This window comes from Tenrec ecaudatus, chromosome 5 (genome assembly GCF_050624435.1).
Source record: "Tenrec ecaudatus isolate mTenEca1 chromosome 5, mTenEca1.hap1, whole genome shotgun sequence".
NCBI classification, from domain to species: Eukaryota; Metazoa; Chordata; class Mammalia; order Afrosoricida; family Tenrecidae; genus Tenrec; species Tenrec ecaudatus.
Genome location: NC_134534.1, coordinates 60,750,712 through 60,771,719, shown reverse-complemented (window position 1 = coordinate 60,771,719; position 21,008 = coordinate 60,750,712). Strand labels below are relative to the sequence as shown.

Genomic DNA, 21,008 nt, shown 5'->3' with positions numbered 1-21,008 from the left:
TTTTTCTAGGGTGTAGCATTTATGGGAGCAGATACCCAGAGGCAGTTTCACCATTCCCTGTAGCATCACTAAAAGTACTACTGGATTATACACAACTGAAGTGGCAGTGAGTTCTCGGACAGACTGGCTGGGCTGGTTCACACCTCAAGGATAAAGTGGCAGAATAAGAGAAGCAAGAATTTTTCTTTGCACTCGTAATTTGTACCTCATTTCTTTGTAGTATTTTAAATTTGTATATGAATTAGAAATATTTTCTAGTTTTCAATGTGTTAACAACTTTGCTCCAAATTTTATAGCCTCAAAGTCTCTGTGATCTTGTAGTTAATGGTCCAGACCATTAGAAAAATAGGTGTTTACTTTCTCCCTGAAAAATCTTTAATATTTAATAATGTCCTTAATCTTCCCTTTGTTTAACTAGTATTATAACTAAAACACTCTTTTCAGAATTCCCTAAGAAAATACTATCTTCATGATTTTAGTTAACATTGTTATATTTCATGTGTCTCTGTGTTGAATTTTATTTAGTTACCAGAAACAAAATAAAATAACAAAATCAACATACTTACCTGGCATGGGAGAGACCATGATCATGAAGGTGGTTTTCCCAGGGCAAGGCTCATCCATTGCATTCGTGATGTGCTGACCCCCGCGATTTCCCCAAATGTGGGAAACTCGACTGCATCATTTGTGGTAGTGGGGGACTGTGTTTGTGCTCTCCCCTGGAAAAAAAATTAAAATCCAATTAAGACTATTTTAATAAAGTTTTAGTAATATGTATTACTTAGTTATATAACTAATTTCATATTTAACACATATATACTCTGTGATATTTGAAATTGGAGCTACTCATCTATATGAAGGAGGTTTCAAAAAGTTCATGAAAAAATTTAATTATCTTTTAATTTCACTTTTTCAAAAAACTTTTGAAATTTCCTCATATATATGTATAAAAATGAGATGACTCAAATTTACAGACAGCAAAAGTGAAGACTGTAATCTCTTTATTGAAGTGAAGGCAAAAGCATGCATAGTCCTAAAAATGATCACTCCAATAATATATTCATTCAGCCATATTTTAAAATTCACTGAAAAAGATATAGTTTCATAGTCGTAAAAGCATTAGAAAAATATGTTACACAAAATACTATAATATTTTACAATGGAATCAATCTCTTCTTTATGTTTAGAAACCATAGAAATTAAAATTTTTTCAGTTTTATTCTAGTGTCATTGATATTTAAGACTAAATAGAAGAGTTTTCAAAATAATTATATGTAATTAGAATAATTCAACCCATGCTGATTCAACTTCATCAATTTCTTAAAATATTTTGTAATCACACTTTCTTTTCAAAAGGATACTGGCATAATTTCTATCTAGTTTGGAATCAAATATATAGCCTTCAGAAACTATATAAAGAAACTAATATAAGCATATGTATACTTGAACTTCATGGAATATAACTTCAGAATATTGGTGCTGGCGATCTTGACTCTGGCTCCTGTAAGATTCCCAAGCTCTCTGTATTAAAGTGAGACCTCAGTTGGTATATGATAACACTGCTCAGTCATGTGATGTAGGGATAGTTCTCTCTCTCTTGTTGCTTCACCTTTCTCTGTCATAGCTTCTCTCCCAATCGCATCTCCTTGAAGGAAAAAAAAAACACCATCTTGTCATCCTCACTGGTGGAGGAAGAGTAAGGCCATAACTGTTGAAAGCTGGTCCCTATTCTCAATGAGCTTGATTTGTTATCTGCCAAAGTCCATAATTTTCCTTGCAGTCTCAAAAGATAGCAGAGTTGTGGCAGGTTATTTTGGATCAAGTGACTTTTCCTACATTTCTGATTTTCCCATTTTGGTTGTCCTTGGGTCAAACTCACATATATTGGAATAAGATTATGGTTTTCAGTGGCTAATTTTTCCAAAATAAAGTTCCAGGCCTTTCTTCCAGAGGGACTCTGGGTGGGCTCAGACATCCAACCTTTTGGGTAGGGGCCTAGTACACTAACCTTGTGCACTACCAAAATCCTAAAACCTAAACATTCTGCCATCGAGTCAATTCTGACTCCATAGCAATGCGGTACATGGTTTCAGAGGCAGTTAAAGCTTTAAAGAAATAGACAGTCTCGTCTTGCTGCCCTAGAGGGACTGGTGAGTTTGAACTGCTATGCTTATGGTTAGCAGCCCAATGTGTACCCAATAGTACCACCAGCTTTCTCATCTAGGGAAACTGAACTTCCTTCAGTGCCTCTGCATAGTCCCATAATCACAGTTTGCATCAAATTCTATATTTTTGTCCCACAATTTCTAACCAGAAAAATCAGCTGTGAAGTATGTGTGCTTAATGTTTTGAATATGTTTGTGTATCATTATGTTGGTGTCTAATCAGAGAAGCAGGCCAGGCAGGTATATCTTAATAAACTATAGAATATTACTCAAAAATTTTTAAACGCCCTACTTCTTTTTCTCTAATAATACTAATAATGAAAATAAAACTTCTCACTATTTGAATTTCTTTACTTTTTAAATAGTGAAATAACATAAGAACCAATGGATTTTTAGAAAGAATTGGAAGGTTTTGAACAATTTTAGGAGGCCATTTTTATGTGACTTTATTCAACAGAGAAGTTACCATGTGTTATATTAATCCTGGCTTTGGAGTGACTTCAAAGCTTTCCCTCTCTTTAGAGTCACGAGAAACTGTCCCATCACTCCAGGTGTGTATCGATAGACATGAAAATAATATAGGAAATCTAGCACTTAACAGATCGTTGTCAACATACAAACAAAATAGTCAACTTTCTATCTTTCAGTAGGAAGGTTATGTATTTAATCCGAACAATTCTAAATCATTGTGACTACACCATCTAAATGAGTTTATATACCTGGGAGCAATGATTTACCTGAGCTGGGAAAATGTGCCCTTTCTGACAACAAAGGTAGGAGATGGTTTATCTTTCTAAAAATAGTGCTAACATTAGACTAGAATTGTCTTAGAGAACAAGAAAAGGACTATTGGCTTGCTTCACTGATAAAAGAATAGGGAAAACGGTATGAAAGAGTTATCTGCCTGAATAATTCAAAAAAGAAAGTCACCTTTCTTTACAGGGAAATGTATGGAAAGAAAAATGAGAAACAACCTTTCTGTTTCTGGTTAAAAGAAAAAAATCAAAAGAAAAGAGAAATAGAAAGATAAAACACATTTTTGGTTAAGTTGGGATAATCTTAAGAGAGTCTGATATGGGCATAATTTAACACAAAATATTTTAAATTTCCACATGAAAAATAAACAAATATTTAAAAAACAAAATTTAAAAAGATAAAATTTTAAATAAACAAATGAATAAAATTAAGAAATAAAAACCAAAATTTTAAAATACCTTCCAGGCATTTGAATGGAATAAATACCACAATGATGCTTCTTTCATTCATAGATATTGTTTATGAGGATTACATTTACAGATTTTTAAAAAAAAATATCTCCCCACACGAAAGACTCTATTTGTCATTGGGCAGTATCACTGACAAAATATTTTTTTCTAAATAATTAATCACACGCACAAAATTTTGGTTTTTGCAGCAGTTTAAATCACAAAATAGCGATGATCGTATATGTATATGTTATATACTAAAGAGAATAACCAACAAAAACCACCACAGATTAACAAATAATTTCTAAATACCTGCAGTGATCTGTTCATTATTTTGCATATCATAAACCACTTGTTTTATGCTGTCAGAAATGGATTTTAGAACCCCATTTTCATTTCCCATAGTATTTATCAGTGTTGCACTCATTTGCTACTTAAAATGCACTTTTCATTTTCCTTATTAAGTCCCCCTTAGTGCCTTCTCTGTACACCATGTGCTTATGGGAAGCTCTTACTGCCTATCCTTGACCATCTGCACTGGGGAAATTGAGAGGCTCATCTTTTTTAGGTTACTATCAACTATGTTTTTATGACATTAGAGGTAGAATATTGTTGAATATGGTACCAACTGCTCCTTTTCCATTTGAGGCTGTTTCTCTATGTAGTTTTAAACAATCAAACACGGAAAAATACAGATTAAATATGCTTCTAATGGTTTTGAATATTGGAATTTTAAACGCAGTATTAAAATGCTGGATAAAATTTAGGAATCAGAAAGATGCTTGACATCTTGCCTTAAATGGCTCAGCCCCCCCAAATTATCACAGAACCAATGTGAATTCCAGAATACTTCTTCATAAGCGTCTTTGCAAATCCATCAAACGACTTAGATGGTGTGGTGAGCCGGCCTGCCAAAGCATTCCCTAGAAGGAAGCTGAAATGAACCACCCAGAGGCTGCTTCCAGTCTTGTTCCTGGGTTGACACGTCATTGGGTACAGACAGGGGAACGAAGTGAGATCCATCATCGCCATAATCGTAGCAAAGCAAAAAGAACAACTTATCAGGTCAGATCTAGAATAAACAAACATGAACATAAAAGTTCTTATGTTCTGATGAATTGCAGCTAACAGAGCCTAAAGCATTGTATTTTGGAGGAGGAAACCTGCTCTTGCTTAACAGATTTTAGAGGGAATGAAGCAGCCAATGCTCACCGCAGGCATTTGGCCAAGCTATTGTGGTTTTGCAAGGACGCTGCACAACCCCACCCCTCTTTTTGTTGTTTGAAAAATGCAGGGTGACAACTACACCTTCTCCACCCATTTTGAACCCCTTAAAGAAAAAAAGTATGTTGCGAACTTTTACATTTTCTACCTTGGCTTCATAAAAACCCACACGCTTCACCAGTCCCAAGGTAGAGTATGTCTTCTTTGCCTCAGCATACCTATCTGATATTATATATCTTTGTTTAGAAGCTTCTATTAAATTTAATTACTTACCCCTGTGGCTTTAAATTGAGGGTGGCGATAAAACAAAGACGGCTTCTATTAAATTTAATTACTTTCCCCTGCGGCTCGCATAGAAAGGGTGGCTTCTATTAAAAACTGCATGCTATAGGTGTGGCTGATAATCAAGGATGTTTCTAAATGAAGATATACTGGCTGTAGCAATAATTAATCAAAGGAGATGATGTTAGGTATAGAAATGAAATCATATGATACTGCCAGTTTTGAAATTTATTAAAGTAATCATAGCTTTGAAAAGATTTTCATAATTTATTTTGCTCTTCTTTTCACAATAAAAATATAACTTACACCTGCAGGCAATACGTAGGCTATGTTAACATGCTACTGCGGAAGGTAAATACTTTTAAATGTGGAAATCTAGCAGATAAAATATTAAACTGTGTGATGCTTTAACTTCATTTTTCCTTTTTTGATAGTAGCTGAATAAAGAAAATGGTTTACAGATTTAGCTATGTATATAGTTTGAAAGCAACAACTGAAAAATGATGTTCATAATCTGAATTGCAATGAAACCAATTATCTGTACTGTGGTTGTTCACCTGGGAATTCTCCTAAAGGTTTAGTATTTCTTAAAATAAATTAAAAACAGCTGTGAAAATACCATAAAACAAAAATAGCAGCTGCAAAAGAGATTAACATTCCTAAATTTCATTTGAACCTGATACGTTATTTTTCTAACAGCAACATATATATCCTGATTTTTAATCTATCTTTATGAAATTTTAACTTAAAAAAATAGGACTACTGGATAAATTTTTTTATATTGCTAGTCCTTAATATTAACAAGAATTTCATAATGTTTTCTCCCTTAGGATGTATTTAATATTATTCTTTTGTTTTGAGTAAACCTCATATACAAACTACCATCGTAGAATAATCTAAATAAAGTCATTTAAGATTTAAAGACTATAAGTAAACAGTTTATAGTAAAGTTTGTGCCTCTCTCTTTTTGTTATGTTATTTAGTGTTGCCAACGGCCCTTTACACTGAACCAAGATGACCAAACGCCTTTTAAAATTTTACATATCTGCTTTCCAGGTATGCAAACAGGCAAAGATGAAACGGTACCTGTTTTCCTCACATAATATCCAATAAGCAGGGTTTTCCTCACATAATATCCAATAAGCAGGGTAAGCACAGGCTTACACGTACTTACTGACTAATCTGTAGGGAACAATTTCACATTTTCCCACATCAAAGGTTCTGCTTCTAGGTATGGCTGGCATCTGTTGGTCTCCCAGCCTCTGAGTACCTTCCTATGGAACCAAAGCCTCTCCAAATGTACAGTCCCTGGCAGGGATGGTGTGCCCAGTAAGGCCAGTAAATCAGCATGGGCTTGTTTGTGCCTATATAGTAATCTGTAAAAAATCTCACGTGCTTTTCTCCACGTGGTAAAAAACATGTGAAATAGTTCATTGCAGATTAGTAAGTAAGCACAAGTAAGCCTGTGCTTACTTTGCATATTGGGTATTGTGCCTCAGTGAGGAAAAGGTGTGCATGCGATATATGTGTGTGAGTGTATTGTATATACACGTATGCATGCTTACATTTTAAAAATGCAACTTATAAAACCGTTCTCAAGGTGGTGACAGTATAAAACAGTTTGTTGTGATGTTCAAAACATATGGCAGCGACTTTTCTAGACTTAGACCAGATGGAGCAGTTTAATCGATCCAGTGTGTTACACCGTATGCTATTAAAAGGTTTTCTTTCTTCATAATTCATACATTAAATAGATTGCTAAATTTTATGTATAAGCATAAGACCCTTTTGCACAAATAAATAGTAAATTGAGAATCTATGTTTTTTAAAGACAACAAATTATTAGATTTTTAAAAAAGGTATCTGAGACCTCTGTTTATATTCTCCTAGCAAAAGTCGTCTTGTCAGCGGTTCAGATTTAGCACATATTCAATATAGTTTATGTATCTTATTTATTTAGGTTTTTGTTGGTTTCATAGTCAAATGCTGTCATATGAGAGTATTGCTCTATTGATAGACGAGCTCCTTACAAAACAGGGTCAGTGTCTGGGGAGCCAATTAAAGTATTAGGCTTGATAAAATCTTGAGTAATTACTTAAAGTTCTCAAATCAAAATCATTATTTCTTTGACTTTTACATCAAACTGTTTTAAAATTTTTCTACAAATTAATTTTAAATCTTTTCCCCTAAAATAATTGTATAGAGTAGGCCCATTGCCATTTAAATATAATATGAAGAAATTCTACTTCAATTATAAGATGACAAAGTTTTACAGGTGATAATACTTAAAAATAAATCTCATAGAAGACTATAATGGTTATAGCACAAAAACATAATTTTAGTTTTTTTATCTTAAATTTGTTAAAGCTAATTCTCTGTCTCCCTGTCTCTGTCTCTCTCTCTCTCTGACACACACATATGCATAATTTAAAAAATATGTGAGGAGCTGGGAAATAAAATATAACATTTTGGACTAGTTTACCACTATTGTCCTTTTGTTATAAATACTATATGTGACATAGGTTCAGATTTGAAGTAAACTAAGATGTATGCATAACAGAAATCAAATGAAAGCAACTAGTCTCTGGAGAAATATGCAATCCTTTTGTAAAACCAAGCTTTAATGTAGACCAGTACTTAATATATTCACAGTTTATAACAACTTATGAAAAGGGTGAATGTTGAAACAAAATATCAACCCGATCTACTCGCTTTAGCATGTTTATTTATGACTCGTTTCTTTTGAAAGAAACCAGGAGTATTATAATGGTCTCATACAGACTAAATAGGTTGGTTTTTTCATATGCAGTAATTCCATATAAGTAGAAGAGAGGAACATTATTTTTTCCAATATAATGCTACAAGGGCAAAAGACAGCCTTACCTGATGGGTGATATCTTTTATAGTACAACTGTGACATATTTTATACATCACAAAGTATGATCAAAGATGTCTCTAGAGGCTCTCTGTCATGGAATGTGGCCCCACAGCCCCATCTGCTTTTAAAAGAGACCATAATGCACCTTTAAAATAAGTTGGGTATGCTTTCCCGAGTGATGATTTTCTTCGATATATTTGAGGAGGATTTTGATTTCTCTTACGTTATGTGATTTCTAAAATCATATACATATTCCATTCAGTTGTGAAATGAGAGATTACTGGAATTAAACTTTGCTCTTTTCTGGTTAGTGGCGTGTCAGATGCTGCCAGGTCTGCGCCTTCCTCACAATTGCTGCTCCGTTTGAGCCCCTTGCTGTAGCTGCTGTGTCTGTCCTCTTTTTACTTTTTAATGATCTTCTCTTTCACCTCTCTTGACCTTTTCAAGGGACAGATACCGCCTGATAATATGTCCAAAGTATGTGAGAGGAAGTCTGGCTTCTAAGGAGCATTTTGGATGTACTTCTTTCAAACTATGTGTTTGTTCTCTGGAGGTCCATGGTATATTTAATCTTCTTTGCCAACATTGTAACTCAGACATCACGTCTTCCTTGGCCTGCCTTATTCATTGACCAGCGGTAGCATGCACTTATAAAGACCTTGGTCTTTAAAACTATCATGGGTTGGGTCAGGTGTCCCTAAGCCCTCAAAATGTCATATTTCCTCTGTCGTTCTTGGAAGAGATCTTTTGCCACACATTTATCAATTGAAATACACAGGTTGATTTTTTTTTGTTTGCCGCTTCCATGAATGTTGATTCTCAACCCAAGTCAAATGAAATCCTTAACAGCATCAATATCATCTCTATTTATCATGGTGTAGCTTATTTGTCTAGTTGTGAGGAACTTGGCTTTCCTTACGGTGAGATCTGGGCTATGATGGAGGCCACAGTCTGATTTTCGCCAGTAAGTGCTTCCATCCTCTGCAAGGTCAGCAAGCAAGATTGTGTCTTCTGTATACAGCAAGTTGCTAATCAGTTTTCAACCAATCCTGACACCACACATTTCTTCACAGAGCCAATTTCTTGGGTTCTTTGCTCAACATACAGATGACATGTGATGGTAGGATCCAACCCCGATGGAAGCCTTTCCTGATTATCTATTACCCTCTTTGTCTAGCCCGGTCTGGTCTATGTTCAGGTTCTACATGAGCACAATAAAATATTCTGGAAGCTCCATTATTTGAGAGGTTACGGATAATCTGTTGTGATATACACACTTGAATGCCTTTGTTAAATAAATAAAACACACATAAATATCTTTCTGTTTTTCTCTGCTTTCAGTCAAGATCCAACTGACCGCCGGCACTGACATCCCTGGTTTCACAGCTTCGGAATTCGCTCGGGATTGCTGCAAATTCCTTTTCTGGGTCCTGCAGTTCTTTTCTGTCCGATGGCATCCCGAAGAGGCAGAATTGACTTGATGGCAAAGACTTTTGTTTCATATTACATATTTGCAAGGAATATCTTTCCAAGACTAGCAATTTGTAAACAAATGACTGAAAAATTGTATTGTACTTGTTGGCCAGTCATCTTTGTTAATGTTGAAAGGCCATTGGTTGAAATACGTCAACTTCATCCTGCGTCCATGCATAGAAATAGATAAGTGTATACACAGGGATACCTCTGACTACGGGAGTGCACTTTTAGTGAGTATTTTCTTTAGTGATACTTCTGTGTACTGAAAAATTCCGAGCTGTATAAAACTGCTCTTAAACTTGTTACAAAAATAACTTCGGGGGGGGGGGGGAGGTCCAGATAACCAATTTCATTGGTAAACCACAAAAAAAGATTTCATCTTTTAAAGAAGGAAATAATTCAAAGAAAAAATTTAAAAATCTTTTCTTTTCGTATGTAGCTTTTTAAACTACATGCATGTATAGTTTGACTATACGTTAAAATGGGAATTAAACTACATTTGTGTGTTAAAAAATCTTTTCTTTTGAAAAATTATGTACCCCATATAATAATTAAATGTGTACTGTATTTTATTTTTTATTACATGTTCCCCTAATCTCTCTTTTTAAAAATTATTTTATTGGGGGCTTGTAAAACTCTTATCACAATCCATACATCCATCCATTGTGTCCTGAACATTTGCCCAATTTTTTGCCATCATCATTCTCAAAACATTTGCTTTCTACTTGAACCCTTGGTATCAGCTCCTCATTTTCCCCTCCCTTCTTACTTTCCCCTCCCTCATGAACCTTATATAATTTATAAATTATTTTTATTTTCCCTTCACAGCCTTCCTTAAGAATTTTGTATAATTATATTAAGAGTATAATTCTGTGTTTTAGGTCAGTAAATACTTATAGATAAGTTCATATTAAAAGGAGTTGTAATGTTTGTTGACATATTATTTGTTTTTGAAAAGGTTAAAATTAGTTGTATAGTTTCTCATGATATATTTTTAACTATTCCCCACTGCACCTGAAGCCAATAAAATGTCATAAAGAAATAGTTGCAACAAAGCCTTTTTATAATAAACCATTATTTCTTTGACTTCATTTATTGCTTCATAACTTAAAATGTTACCAGCTCTTGTATGCTGGCTCATGTGATGTTAATATTGTACTTCGATGTTTTATTTTGAACAAATCAATAATCCATCATTATTTACTGTCTAGATTAAAATATCTTGAATCTAAAACTTAGAAAATATGTAATTGTTTGCACACAACAACCATAAAATTGTTTCTTACACATAAGACAAATATTTTAAACTCTATATCAATATTTTATTGTATAATTAACATTAAAGAGCCAACAATATCATAGGAAAAAAGCATTAAATATAATGTATTAGTAAAATTTTGGACATTACCTTACTTTTTTTAGGGTAATGGTTTCATTTCTCAAATGTATAATTAAAAATTTTAAGTTTTAAATCGGACTGTTTATATTTAATAATTTTGTTTTAAAACCCCAGCGTGTGCGGGTGTCTGCCATGTGAAAATGTATGTGTGTGTGTGTGAGTGTGTGTGTGTGTGTGTGTGTCCATTACCTTACTTTTAAGGGAGAGAACAAATAAATTAATATTAGTGGCCTCTTGGCGATTGATTAGCTAGTATGTAACCCAGAAAGAGTTTTATATCTCTATGGTTTCAACATATGCAAAATGAAATCAGGTAGAATCATTTGTAAGGTTTCTCCTAGCTCCTGAATAGTGGAATTTTAATTGTAGTTTTTCTATGCTTTAACATCTCTGTTTTTATTCCTTTTATAAAAATATTAAAATGTTGTAATTATGCATACATTGAGAAATATGTATAATGGCAAGTAAAAAATTAGCTGTTGAAGTTCAGTTCATAACTCTATGTGTTTATTCTAAATAAAGCATATGGCAATAAGACTGCAGTCAGTAGCAGGCTGCAGACATGTTTTCTCAATAGTTCACTGGTTTTTCCCTTGTTAGGATGTTTTCAACGGGAGGTGCAATGAAGCCAGTGGTTTTGGAGGAATTTGCTAGTACAATAAAATTCAAGTCTGAGAAGTACATGCAGATGGTTATGATGATTATTTTTTGGAATTCTTGATGGACTTTGTCCAAAAATAGAGGATAATCTTAAGGGCCATTAACAAGAAATTTTAGTATAATTTTCAGAAGATAGAAAATTGTGTACCTATCAAAAAATATTCACTGCCATCAAGTGGATTCCAACTCATAGTGACCCTATAGGACTGGGAAGTACTGTCCCTGTGGGTTTCCTACACTGTAAAATTTTGTGGGAGTAGAATGTCTCCACTTTCTTCCACAGAGATGTTGGTGGCTTTGAACTGCTGACGTTTTGGTTTGCAGCCCATTTGGAATCCACTACTCCACCAGGGCTCCTATATATGTATGTACATGTGTGTGAGTACACACACACACACACACACACACACACACACACACACACCCTGTTATAACAGTGCACCATCTCTTTCCTTGGCATTATCCAGGGCGGGTCTATGAAGATCAATTGAAAATTTTACCCAATCCTCCACTTTATAGCCTTGATCCTATCACTTCAAACTTCTCTTTGTGTTCTAATCCCAAAGAACTTTGGAAAGCAGCAGAATGTTAGACTTGTGTGGGTGTGAAAATTGCCACATTGTCAAAGTGGTGAATGAAGCCCCAGAATTCTTTGGGGAAACTTCCTTCAAGACTGTACTCAACCAGAAGGAGTCTATTTGTAGAAGAGCTTCACTTTTTGATTTTCTTGTATAATAGAGATATGTATTGTTCGGAGCTATACTTTTACATGTACCTCCATATTATCTCAGATGAAGCATAAAACAAACTCCAAAAGCAATTTCTACTTATCTTTTACAGGATAACAATAAAATTTAGACCCATTCCTGATAATAGGTACAAAAATCTAGCTAAGTGAGGTATAGAAACTAGACTAATTTCAAATGCATTATTATTGTTATTTTTTGAACTGTGCTGCCTTTCATAGGACTATTTTAATATTCTTGAATGTAATTCAGTCAGTTTTTGACTGAAAAGGAACTCATTACTTGATAAGACAACCATTAATTTGAGATTGCTTTAGAACAAAATGATATAACAGTTCAAAATTAATTTATTGAGTCATGTAGTGGCTCCTTTTTATATATAGTCATATTTCCTTCTTTATAATTACATCAACCTGTGATTTCTTCAGAGATAGATACTATGATTTCAATGTCTGCATATTCAATAACAAGCATAGTAACTATAACCGAGGAAATGCTCAGTATTTATTATATATATCACTTATAATTTAGGTGTTAACTTCATCATTGATATTTATGTTAAAAGTCTTTGGACTAGTACTAGGCTCTTTTGACTACTGTGACTGTGGGATCGATTTTAAGATGGAAAGGTACGAAAACACTTTGTTCTTTGTCTTTAGTAATGATTTGCTTATCCTGAGTATCATTCATTTACATACAAAGTTGGTGATTAGTAAAAACAACAGTGTACGAAGCTAGATCAGAATTGTATTACATCTGTATATTTTCCAATAGTATTCACATTTTACCAATGTATGTCTTCCTATCCATGAACACGGCATAGTCCATGTATGTAGATTCTGGTTTCTGGTATTTTGTAGTTTTATGTATATAGTTTTTATGTTTGTGAGTTTTTATCTTTTGAGTGGCTATTGTAATCAATCTTGTCTTGTAGATTTTCCTCAGTGTTCCCATTTTTATTCTAAAGCAGTCAGTGGTGATTCTCAAACTTCCTAATGTCACAACCCTTTAATACAGTTCCTCACGTTGTGGTGACCCCCCCCAACCATAAACTTATTTTTGTTGCTACTTCATAACTGTAAGTTTGGTACTGTTATGAATCTGGTGATCCCTGTAAAGGGTCGTTCACCTCCCAAAGGGGTCTCCACCCACATGTGTGCCATCACTTAGTTGAATCTTTCAATTCATTCTAGTAATTTTATTGCCAAATCTTTGGGATTTTCTTGGTATCAAATCATATCATTTGCAAATGGAAATCATTTGACTTTGCCAGTTTGGATTCATTTTACTTTCTTTTCTGTCTTATAGCATTGGTTAAAACTTCAAGTACAATGCTAAATAGAAGTTTTATTTGGGGACATTCTTTTTTTTTAAACATTTTATTAGGGGTTCATACAACTCTTATCACAATCCATACATATACATACATCAATTGTATAAAGCACATCTGTACATTCTTTGCCCTAATCATTTTCTTTTTTTTTCTTTTCATTTTTTACATTTTATTAGGGGCTCATACACTCTTATCACAATCCATACATATACATACATCAAATGTATAAAGCACATCCGCACATTCCCTACCCCAATCATTCTCAAAGCATTTGCTCTCCACTTAAGCCCTTTTTTTCCCCCTTCCTCCCTGCTACCCCCTCCCTCAGGTGCCCTTGGTAATTTATACATTGTTATTTTGTCATATCTTGCCCTATCCGGAGTCTCCCTTCCCCTCCTTCTCTGCCATCCCTCTCCCAGGGAGGAGGTCACATGTGGATCCCTGTAATCAGTTCCCCCTTTCCAACCCACTCACCCTCCACTCTCCCAGCATCGGCCCTCACACCCCTGGTCCTGAAGGTATCATCCACCCTGGATTCCCTGTGCCTCCAGCCCTCATATGCACCAGTGTACAACCTCTGCCCTATCCAGTCCTGCAAGGTAGAATTCGGATCATGGTAGTTGTGGGGAGGAAGCATCCAGGATCTGGGGGAAAGCTGTGTTCTTCATCGGTACTACCTCGCACCCTGACTGACCCATCTCCTCTCCTAAACTCCTCTACGAGGGGATCTCCAGTGGCCGTCACTTGGGCCTTGGGTCTCCACTCTGCACTTCCTTTGGGGACATTCTTGTCTGGTGCCTGATCACACAGGGATTTTTTCCAGTAGCTCCTTATTTAGGCTCATGGTTGTATGGATTTTGTATATATGTGCTTAATTATGTTGAGAAATTTCTTGTATTTCTGTTTTGTTTTTAGCAGAAAAGTTATTGGGATTTTGCAAAATGTCTTTACTCTTGTCAATTGGTATGTTATGTGAGTCTTTTTCCTTTGTTTTATTTATATGGTGGACTATGTTGATAGTTTTTCTAGTGTTGAACCATACTAGCATATCCAATATAAGTTCCATATGGTCATGATATATTATTATCTTTTAATTTTTGAAAAATTCTATTGAATAGGACATTGTTGGTCTATGTTCACGAGTGATATTAGTATATATTTTATTTTATTCTTATTTTATAACAATTTTTTTGGTATCAGGGTAATGTTTGCTTCTTAAAATGAATTCAGAGCAGTAAATCCTTTAAATATTCTCGAATAATTTGAATGGGATTTGTGTGAGCTCTTCTCTGAATATTTGGTAGAACTAAGTAGAGAAGCCATTTTGATGAGGATAATGGATAGTTTTTTTTTTTTTTTGTGAGTTTCGATGTTTCCCAGCCCAAACAAGGAGTTTTCACTCTAAGACAGTGTCCATCTTTTATTGTTTTTCTAGAAAATTATATACACTTTTCTGGGTGAGACAGGTGATTTTAATTTGATGGGTAACCTAAAGGTTGGTGATTCAAACTAAGTCAGAAGTTATAGGGATGAAACTCCTTCCTTAAAGATTACACTGAGGAAGTCCTACAGAGCAGTTTTTGAAGAAGTCCTATAGAGCAGATTTGCTTTGTAACACTTGGGGTCACCACGAGTCAGGGCCTGTCTCAAAGTCAGCAAACAACCAGAAGAACCTGGAAATCTTGGCTATTGAGAGCCATTAAACAGCACTATTAAAGACCTGTTACTTTTTATTCCTTCAAATTCTAAAAACAAATATGATTGATTGATTGATTGATGGGTTATTTGAGATTTTCCCCTTATTTTTTAACCAAAGTAATGTTTAAAAATATGTGTTCATTTTTACTGCTAATTACTTCCTTTTCTCCCCAAATCCTTCTGAAGAAAGAGAAAATTTAACTGGATTTGAAGAATGTCTCTTTTCTTCCAGACTTTAATAGGGAAGCCAAAGGTTATAGAGCAATTGAGCAAGATTTTCTTTCATTCCAGGACCATGTTACACTACCCTTAGTTAGAATAATTAGTGATATTATCATACAAAATTAGCTGCTTGAGTTGTTGATAAATATTTATTTTAGAATTTAATCTCCTAGCTTGCCAAAGCATTTAGGAAAAGAATTCCCAGTCTGGAGATTCCTGTGTATGACTTACTCTGGTCCGCTAAGAATTTATATGTCAGAACACTGGTCCCCCTGCAAAAGAAAAGACAGGTTAGAGTTTCCAACAAGCTACCATTTAAAGTGATAGGATTGTAAAACACTCGACATAATTTTCTCCTTAACCTTGGTAAGCAAGTTACTCCCATAATATATTACTGTTAACAGGAAAACCATGTCACTGTATATTTAATTATTTTGTATTTTATGTCACTATACTAATTAATAATAGTATCTTCAATATAGGAAAAATTAGAGTAGACACGGAAAACATTACAAGAATGGTAGATTAGTACACCAATATTTTATTAAACCAAATCTTGATGCTTATAACCCCCCAGCTCTCTCCTTACCCAGGTCAAAGGATAGCAATGTTCTAGATTGTATATAAGGTCTTATTATAAATTTGTCAGCTTTAGTTTGAAACATAAGCATATTTTTATTTATATATTAGTGCTTATCGTGATCAATGACACTGTATCTAGTGAAAAAGGATGTGGCTTTGATCCGTAGAAAGCCAGTTATTCATAAAGCTCCAAACAGAAGGCAAAGCTGTGGAAGCAAGGAAAAGAATCATGGGTTTCTCACAAGGAAGGGAATTTTAGCACAGACGAGATTGGTCCAAGTTCTGCCATTTGGATTGATAGACTATCCAACAGAACTATCATTTCAGTAATCTCAATGACAGTACAGTACTCAATACTTCACACAGCATTATAAATTAAATTTACTGCAAATGTTATTATAGAGAATATAGGAAAAGATCTATTATTTGTGCTTGTGAAAGTTAAGATAGGAAAAAAGTTAAGATTCTTTGACAGAACATAACAGGAATGATCTATATGCTATTGCTGTATTGCTAGTTGTCAAAATTTTCACTTTAGCCATTACTTCTTCATCAGTATCACTGAATTATAGTGACATGATTCTATTTGTGAAAGAAAATATTGTATTAATCAACTTCAATGTGATCCCTGTAAGATAGGGCTTTGCTGTATTTTGGCAAAGTTTGTGGCAGTTAACTTTTTAAATAAATCTATCGGCTTCTTAATCCTTTTTTTTTTTTGTTTTCTGGTCAGATGTGGAGAATTTTCAGCAGGTTGTTGATAATCTCCTCAACATACTGAAAATATGAATTAAAATTATACACGATGGAAATACTGTTTTACTTATTTTAACATGCACATATATATCTTTATTAAGTTATCAAATATATCTTTATTCACATCTAATTATATATTTAATAAAGCTAAATGATTTTTCAATGTAGAATTCAATACTAATATTAAAACTGGTATATCATCTATCAGAAGAACATCCATTATGTCTTATAACTATATATTATATCTGCCCTATCTGATGTGTTGAAGTTTTGTGTTAGGCTGGGTTCTCTACAGAAGCAAAGCCGGGATTGCTCACCAGAAGCAAGGATGGGGAGACATTATCTCATGTACTTCGGACACTGTATCTGCAAAGATCAATCCCTGGAAAAGTACATCATGCTTGGTTCAGTGGAGGGGCAATATAAAAGGAAGACGTTGGATAAGATGTGTTAACAGTGACTTCAATGATAGGTTTGAACATAGCAACCATTATGAGGGTGGTGTACATCTGGGCAGGTTTCGTGCTGTTGTACATGGGTTGCTATGAGTAAGAAAGGAGTTGAACTTTCCAGAAAAAAGAAAGAACATTAGTATAGAATGTTTTAAGTAAGTCACTTTTTAAAACCGTTTTATTAGGGGCTCATACAACTCTTATCACAATCCATACATACATCAGTTGTGTAAAGCACATTGCCCTCATCATTCTCAAAACATTTGCTCTCCACTTAAGCCCCTGGCATCAGGTGCTCATTTTTCCCCTCCCTCCATGCTTCCCCTCTCCCTCATGAATCCTTGATAATTTATAAATTTATTATTTTGTCATATCTTGCCCTGTCCAATGTCTCCCTTCACCCACTTTTCTGTTGCCTGTCCCCCAGGGCGGCGGTCACATGTAGATCCTTGTAATCGGTTCCCTCTTTCCAACCCACCTTCCCTCCACTCTCCCAGTATCGCCACTCTCACTACTGGTCCTGAAGGGATCATCTGCCCTGGAATCCCTGTGTTTCCAATCCCTATCTGTACCAATGTACATCCTTTGGTCTAGCCAGACTTGCAAGGTAGAATTAGGGATCATGATAGGGTGGGGGGAAGGACGTATTTAAGTCACTTTTAAGATAAATAAAATAAGAATATTATGCACAGAAACAAGGAGGTACACGTGCAGAAAAATTGCTGCTTCATTGAGATAACCAAGAAAAAAGGGGTAAAAATTGAAAGCAACATGAATTCCCCCCAGAGGCAGATATAGGAAGCCTTTCCCTAAGTCGATGCACTGAATTCAGTCTTATGGCCACCTCAGCAGTGAGAAAATGATGTTCTGTTTGTTAAAATTGCCACGCTGATATCATATTTTTTATGACAGCACTTAGAAACTAAGATAAGCACGAACATCAGAGAATCCTATACATATAAACCCAATCAATATATTCAACATGATTAAACTCATTATTCAAGTAAGGAATACCATACCATTCTAACTATCTTATAAAGCAAGAGTTTTTAAACAAATTTAAGACATGTAAAATATTGGAAATCTTTTTTAGTTACATAATTTCATGTCAACTTGATAAATAAAGTGAAGGGATGAAGTTTAGCCTTTTAGTCAGGTCACAGCCAAAGGATGTCGCCTGGTGGGCACGGCCTTCTCATGAAGATCCTGGGAACTTCTCTCTCCTTGGAGGCAGGCCACAAACTCTCTGCTTAACATTTCTGTTGAGGAGCCACATTCAGAGAGCTGGAGGAGTCACAAGAAGATCTTCCACCACCACTGGATCCACAAGACTTTCAACCTCTAGCCTGTGATCAGCCTGCAGTCTGCATCCTTGTGAGTGGCTACATGAGTCTGAAGAGGAATTTATGGACTAGTATCAGATATGTGGATAGAGGACTTATGGACTTGATCTGGACAAGGCTAAGATGTTTTCTTAATATACAATTGTTCTTTGATATAAAGCTCTCTCTTACACATATGTTAGTGTCCTTGGATTTGTTTCTCTAGTCAACCCGGCCTAATTCTAAATCCTTATTCATCAAATGTGTCTCCCAAATGCTCTCTCTCTTTCTCCCCCCCTCCCCATACACAATTGTAGTATGCATTTTGAGATAAAATCCACTGCCATTGAGCTGATGGCGCCTCCTAAGAACCCTGTAGGACAGGTAGAACTGCTTCTGTGGGTTTCCTGAACTGTGATTGTTTATGCAGGTAGAAAGCCTGGCCTTTCCTCCACTGAGCTGCTAGTGCTTTCAAACTTCTGTCCTTGAAGAGCAGTCCAACGCACAACCACGCGGCCACCAGGCTTCCTTTTTAGATAGTTCTCTCACTGCCATCAAGTCAAGGCTGATTTGTAACAACCCCCTGTGGGTTTCTGAAGCTGTAAATGTTTATTTGAGAGTAGAAAGTCCAGGTTTTCTCCCACAGAGAGAATGGTTGTTTCGAACTTTGAACCTTGTGGATCAGCAGTCTATCCTGTAACTACAAGACCCCTTGGCTTCTCCTTTCTAGATAAAGGCCAAAGGAATTTAAAAGAAATAGCATCGATGACACAGTGGTTAAGTATGCAGTTGCTAACAGAAAGGCGGGTGGTTCTAGTCTACCAGCCTTTCTAGTGGAGACAGAAAGACATGATGGCCTTCATTAGGGTAACAGCCTTCGAGCGCAAAGGGACAGTGACGCTCAATCTAGGATCATGGAATCAAAAACAAACAAGATCTTTGAAGAAGGTCTGAGGCCGGAGAAAGAAATGTTTCCAGCCATAGAGGAGAGGAAATCAAGGGAAATTAAAGAGCTGGGAACCAATCTTCTCTGGAACCATTAGGAATGGGATTTGGAGAATATTCCGCATATTTTAGAATCAAAATATATATCAGTGCATATGCTATAAATTTCATAATACCAACACAGGGTCTGAAACAGCACCCAATATGTCTATAGAACTGCTTATCGATAATGAGTAGAATAAGGACACTTGTGATTAAATCAAGGTTTTTCTCTCCCAAGTAAGTTTTCAAAATTATTAAAATTCTTAAAGGTTTAAGACCTTACTTATGCTAAAATTGTGGATAAGGACCCTGTGTTTCATTTTGTGTTTTAGTAACTCATTCTTAATTCCTTCCCATATGAGTCCACGTGGGCTTTAGAAAGTTTATGTACTTCATGAAAAAGCTCTTCCTAATTCAGCCTCGATTACAAGTTACGAAGAATTTCTTCTTTTTCATTCTGTTTTCGTAATTTTCTCATAATTTAGGCACTCTTTTATTTTCCGTCGTTCGGATGACTGGAGCCTGCGCGACTCCTCCTTGGGTTTGGGACTTTGGTCTGTGTCTGTTCTTTTTCTGCCAAACCCGAGCTGCTTTAGGAAACATTGTCGTCCCGATCAGGATCTCATTGTTGTGATGAGTAATCATGTTAATTCCTGCTCATAGGCGAAAGCCTCCTGGTGGTGTTTAATAGCTGAAGGACTCAAGGGAGCCGTCTGTCAGGTCTCTGCTCCCAGGGAGTTGCGGTTGGGCTCAGATCAGCGTCCTTTGGGTTAGTACGTCCAGCAAAGAGCCTTAGCACCCCCAGGGCCCTTTGGAATGTCACTAGGATATCTGATTGCCCTTGATTAGAATCTGGAGTAGGCCATTGCATGATTGTAAGAGTCCTAATGCTGAACGGAAGCATCCCACTCTCACTCCGATGGAGCTGACTGACTCAAGGGAACCCTGTAGGACAAAGTAGAACTGCCCCCGTGGGTCCCTCCGGCTGTAAGTCTTTCCCAGAGCAGAATGGCTAGCTCCTGATGGCTATGCGACCAGCAGCACTCACCACACCCCTAGGGTTCCCGTCGCCTTAGTAACAGTCAAATTATAGAGCCAAACAGATTTAGAAAATTGGAGTGTTATTATATAACTTTTATTCACTTATAACTAAAATCCATTGCATAGTTTTCTACATATCAAATTCAAATGATATCCATATTTATTGTATATAATATTGATATATTCTCAATACCTACCTGTGAATTATATGTACCTAAGATAAGTGTATTCCTAAAAACTTGTCTGAAGTCCTCTATTGATCATAGAGATATATTTAAAACATGTTGCTTAAAAAATATAAGTCCATGCATGTGTTAACTAGGACCCTAGAAGTAATATTTTTTTATTTACCCTTTTATGTTATCTAACTCACCTGACTATCCAGCTGCATAGTCATAGTATATAGTATATAGAACTGAGGTAGATAACTATACCTCAGGTATAGTAGTGGTATTGTTGGAATAAAATGTGTATTGTTTCAATTTTTGGAATAAAATGTGTATTGTTTAATTCATAAGGAATACATGCAGTGTATTCATGAAAATAAATTCATAGGCTTTTAAGAAATCCTTGAAAATAT

The 21,008-nt window shown here is 35.4% G+C and overlaps 1 non-coding gene across 1 annotated transcript; it reads left to right on the top strand.

The window, feature by feature from the left end:
• The first annotated feature begins 558 nt into the window (after window positions 1–558).
• On the top strand, window positions 559–722 carry LOC142449755 (U1 spliceosomal RNA). Its single transcript, XR_012784867.1, has one exon. It is a non-coding gene; the product is annotated as a U1 spliceosomal RNA (small nuclear RNA).
• The last annotated feature ends 20,286 nt before the right edge of the window (window positions 723–21,008 follow it).